The 5420-nt window shown below is 50.9% G+C and overlaps 1 long non-coding RNA gene across 1 annotated transcript; it reads left to right on the top strand.

Annotated features, from left to right (window-relative positions):
• Window positions 1-315: 315 nt before the first annotated feature.
• On the top strand, window positions 316-2220 carry LOC149334014 (uncharacterized). Its single transcript, XR_016284711.1, has 5 exons — window positions 316-341; window positions 520-580; window positions 1283-1363; window positions 1690-1760; window positions 2141-2220. It is a non-coding gene; the product is annotated as an uncharacterized LOC149334014 (long non-coding RNA).
• The last annotated feature ends 3200 nt before the right edge of the window (window positions 2221-5420 follow it).

Below are 5420 nucleotides of genomic sequence, written 5' to 3'. Positions count from 1 at the left end.
CACGGGCCTCGACGGAGCCCGCAAACGCGCGCTCTGGGATGAGCTGACGGACCTTAACCGATTGGGCCCAGCTGTCAAGACCGCCGAACATTGGCGGCAGTCTTGGCGGCAAATGTGCTGCCACACAAGGGCGGAGCTGGCAAGTCTGTGGGCCGGCCAAGGGTGAGCCTGTCAACAGTGTTGGTCTATGGAATGCCGCAGTAACGTATCTCTTCGCATTCGGTCGCAGGGGCACCGGAGGTGGCAAGCTGCCTGGCTCTGGGGGCCGTATCGTGCAGATCCTGGGGTGGGTCAGTGCCAAGGGCGTGGGGAAAGCCTATTTCCCCATGGCCAGGCGACAGGTGCGTTTGCAATGTTGTAAAAGAATCGTAGTGAGGTTATAAACGTTTCCACAGTTTTCTGCTTGGTGGTAATGAGGGATTCTTTACTGTTTCACAAAGTCGTGCTGTGATCAATGTACCATCAAGATGAACTTTGGGATAAGCTTGTGTAAACTTGCGGCGGTTTGCTTTCTCGCAGGCCCAGTCTCCTGCAGCAGCAGCTCCGCCGCCGCCTGCACCGCTTTCTCCAATGTCAGTGGGTAGGTAAACCCGAAAGCAACACCAGCACACTCACACAGGCGACCGACCGCCCTTACCTTTGTGATCAATGTGGGAGCAGCTTTGGTTTGAAGAGTCACCTGGTGGTACAGCAGCGCACTCACTCTGGTGATCGTCCTCACTGTTGCAACAGCTGTGGTAGCTGCTTTACAAATGGTTACAACCTAGAGCGACATGAGCGCACGCACACCGGTGAGCGTCCCTACCGCTGTGACCTGGTAGCAGCTTTGGACACAGGAATGACCTGGAGAGACACATCCGTACCCACACAGGTGAAAAGCCGTTTGCGTGCCATCTGTGCCCCATGGCTTTTGTGGAACGTGTAGGCCTTGAGTGTCACGTTAGATTCCCATAAGGGCGAAAAGCCCTTCCAGTGTGACGTATGTGAAAAGAAATTCAGCAAGAGGAGAAATTTGAAATACCACAAAAAGGTATTTCATAATGAAGGACGCCGATTAATGCAGACGTTGGTGAGTTGGGACACTACAAGTGCCTAATTAGCATCCCTCCGCAGGGGGGATGCTCAGGTACCCGTGCACTCATGATCCCCGCAGGGGGATCATGGTGAGCAGTGCGTCACCACGGACCCAAGCAACCGCGCTTAGCCCTGCGTGGCATTGGCGTGTCCGGGGAAAAGGGGATCCTGGTGGTTGAGCCGATGCTGAGCGTTTGAACCTCCGCAGCACAACCACCTCCGCTGCTACCACCCCCTGCAGCAGCAGCACCACCATCGCCGCCTCCACCGCTGTCTCCAATGTCAGCGGGTAGGTAAACCATTTCATCAATCACCTGTATGGCTAGTGAGTTGCGCGCATTGTTAGCTGCATGTGTGGGTTTGAATATCATGGAACAGATGTACCTGAGGTAGGAGAAGTTAAATCCTCTGCAAAGGGTTTGAGTGGTTCGAATGCAGAAAGTGGAGGTTGCATATGCAGTTTCCACATTTGATTAGGGTGTTTTTGTTCTGTTCCTGGGGATTTGTTAGTACTCGTAGCACCGCAAATGAAGTAGCCGTTCATTTTACTATGGTGCACTGCACACTTTGGTGCAACTGTCCACTGATCAGTAGTGCTGTAATGCTTTCATGCAGACGACAGCATCAGCAGCGTCGACAGTGCGCTGCTGGGGACCTTCTTGCTGAGGAGCTGAGCGAAGAAGCCGGTGAGTCAGCCTGCAAATATGTAACCTCCTTAGCACCCGGGTTGGAAGCTGCTCGGCCTTAGTATGATTTGCAGAGAAATATGTATAATCAAAATCATCCTATAGTGGTCGCAAAACTCTCCTGTACATCAGGCACTGGAGTTTGTGCAAGTTTTGTCCTCTTGCAGTGGGGACTGTGATGGCACCCATTGGAGTAGTCAATGCACGCAGCGTATATGTTGCTGCAATGGCACGTTCGTTACATCACTGACAGCGTATGCATGCGTATGGGCCTGTTCATGTGTATTCATGTCCATAGTTCTCACAAACATTGTACACATCAGTTTGCTTATTCTACAGCGTACCGCATTGACTAATATGTGCATGTTCCCCTCTGACAGCCCCCCAGCAGCCACAGCCGGGGCCAAGCTCTGAGAGAAGGCGCCCGCCTCGGAACAGTAGGCGTGCAGAACAAGATGCCGTGGAGCAGCTGCTGCTGGAAACTCGGCGTAACGCTGACCTGGCGGAGGCGCGAAACTGCCAAGACGCCGAGTTCCAACAGCGGCTGCTCGACACCATGGAAAGGCTCATTGAGAGCAACAATCAGGTATGTGCAGACAAAATGTTCAGATTTCTGCACAGAAATATAACATAATGCATGGGTATTCAATTTTGATAATGCCTGATTGTTGTGCTCACGGCCATGCCTTGGCTCCCTGGCAGCGCTGCAACACGCTGCCGCATTCCACTCAAAGGCGAAGCTTAAGCATTCACCAAATCTTTTTTACGTTTCGCACCATTATTTCGCATAGTACGTACCCTTGACACATGGCTTCCAGAGCCTGGTGTTCTGTCGCTGCCATATGGAACGCACGCGTGTGGGGCTTGGTCGCACCATGTTTACCGTGGAAGTGAAACCAGCACTCTTCAATCACTCGGGGTAGTGCAGTTCAAGCTCCTTTCCTTTGCAGATGCAGACAGCAGCGGCTGCAGCAACCGCTGCGCAAACTGCCGCCATGGCGTATGTGGCAGCTGTGATGCGACAGGCGCATTGCAGCAGGCAGCAGCGTCCACGCAGCAGATGGCAGCAGTTGTTGCGGAGTCACTGTGGCTAGCTGTGGTAGCCGCTTTACAAATCGTTACAACCTAGAGCGACATCAGCGCACACACACCGGTGAGCGTCCATACCGCTGTGACCATTGCGGTAGCAGCTTTCGACACAGGAATGACCTGGAGAGACACATCCATACCCACACGGGTGAAAAGCCATTTGCGTGTTATCTCTGCCCCATGGCTTTTGTGGAACGTTCAGGCCTTGAGTGTCATGTTAGGTCCCATAAGGGTGAGAAGCCCTTCCAGTGTGATGTATGTGAAAAGAAATTTAGCGAGAGGAGAAATTTGAAATACCACAAAAAGGTGTTTCATAATGAAGGACGTCCGCAGGGGTGTCTGATTCATGCAGACGTTGGTCAGTTGCGACACCACGGACCCGAGCACCTGCGCTTAGCCGTGTGTGGCATCGCCGTGTCTGGGGAAAAGGGGATCCTGGTGGTTGAGCTGATGCCGAGCGTTTGGACCCTTAAGGCCCCTCGGCGGAGGCAACACACCACTTTGGCCCCAGCTTCCTGTAGACGGCACCTCCGGCCTGACCCGACCGGGGGAAATCGGCAGTCGCCTTTTCCTATCCTCCCCTCTATCTTTAACTTTCCTGTCTCTTTCTTACAACTCTCCTGTCTTCTCCTCTTTTCTCGGTTTTTTCACTTATCATAGGCGGCTAGGGTTAACCTTGTGTGACCAACTACCCTGAGTTGCGTCATATTTGGTTATAGCATTTGGTCATACACAGCCACATATCAAAGTAAAGTGGCAGATGGCATGATCAGCCATCTCCAGGTCCTTCATTGCTGGCGCCTCTTTGATATGTGGCTGTGTGGGACGCAGTGGCCTGGTGATGCTTGCGTGTTCACATCGAGTGTGTGCAGGCGAAGAACTTGTCCCTGTGTCCCAAAGGAATCCAGTGTCATGGTCCACGCATGCCAGTCATCTCTGAGAGCGTGCCAGATTCCCATTGTTGCTGCTTACCCTAAAGTGCACTGAAGAGGAATCTGAACTCATATTTTTACTGTGAGAACTCGGTCTACACATTCCGAGCGTTCTTGGAAACTTCGAATTATTGCCCTGTGTGGCCTGTTTCCCTAATTGAAATCGGATTATCGTCGGGCTCCCGCCTTTATTTTTTTTTTGTATTCCCCGCAAACGGTGGGAAGAGTCGACCAACCTTTCACGCAGTCATACAGCGGCTTGCCGCTCTGCCATTGGCGGAGGGATACTTAGGGATCGGCAAAAGCAAAGAGTCCACACGTATTTTTATTTCTGTGGGCCTAATTTGCGGCTATGTAGCCTCTGTCTAGACCTATTTGTTCACGGAAATCTAAAAGAAGCAAAATAAAAGCGAGAGCACAGCCGCCACGCGACTGCCTGAAAGGCACTCCATGCGTTGGTCGACTCCTCCCACCATTTGGGGTAAAAAAAAAAAGGCGGGAGCTGGACTTTAATCCGATTTAGTTAAGGAAATCAGCCACACGGGGCAATAAATCGAAGTTTCTAAGAATGCCGGGAACGTGTAGATCGAGTTCCCGCGGCAAAAAGACGTGTTCAGATTCCTCTTCAGTGCACCTTTAAGTGTTTTTTTGTGCCTGGAATTTTATTTTACAATGTGCCTTTTCTCAAGGTCCGTGCTCCCAGCATTGGACCTCCGTTTTGTGGTGCTCTTGTGTTGCACTGCCTTCTGAGCCCCACGCTACAACTGCTGTAATTTGTTCTTGACCGTGCACTCCTGTATTTATGTAGTGTGTGTGTGTGTGTCTAGCATTGTTCTCACTGCGTTTTAAATGCTTCCAAGATTTATTTAATTCATTGGTTCCATGGCAAGCCCTGTGCCTTCTTGTCCTAAGCCTTCATTTTCACCCACTGCCGGGGCTAGGCGGCCGATCCCTTGGTCACGGGCTTGGCCCTGATGCGGCAGCTAAGTTTCAGTGAACGCGAAATTCAAAAGGTGCCTGTAGACTGTTTGATTTCAGAGCTCTTTAAAAAGCTTCGGGTGGTCTAAATTAATGCAGAGCCCTCCACTACAGCGTCCCCCATAGCCTGTGTGTCGCTTCCAATCATTAAAACTTCAGTCCAGAATACAGTCCTTCGTTCGCAGCTTTTTTTCTTTGATTTAGTTGCAGGTGCATTTCTTACCATACTTATTGCATGTGGTGTGCTTTTCATGTCATTGCGAATGTGTGTATGCAAGGGTAGGGTATGCTCTTCTTTGGCTTCTTTACCCAAACTTGTCAAACACTTTGCCCCAACGAGGGGCGTCTTTCACGTCTAATAATGTTCATCTCCGAGTCTGTGCATGGCATTCTTAGCTGCTCCTTTCAGGATCAGATGCACATTGTGCTAGGCTTTGTTGCAGCAAAGGGAGCAGTTTAAATCAATATTGTTAGCATGGTTTAAGTACTGACTTCGGTCACCCGAGGGACTTGGAGAACTTGCTTATTGGTTGAGGCAGTGGAATCATTTCCGGCTTTCGGTTGCGACAAAAATTGCTGCAGTGGAGTGTTTGGGTTAAAAAAAAAACCTTGCACAGCACTGCAGCTTTATGAACTGGCTTTCCGAGTAAATGCTCAGTGG

Source organism: Amblyomma mixtum, chromosome 8 (assembly GCF_055824585.1).
Source record: "Amblyomma mixtum isolate Tamu chromosome 8, ASM5582458v1, whole genome shotgun sequence".
Classification (NCBI taxonomy): Eukaryota; Metazoa; Arthropoda; class Arachnida; order Ixodida; family Ixodidae; genus Amblyomma; species Amblyomma mixtum.
Note: the sequence above shows the minus strand (reverse complement) of the source record. Positions and strands in the feature narration are given on the sequence as shown.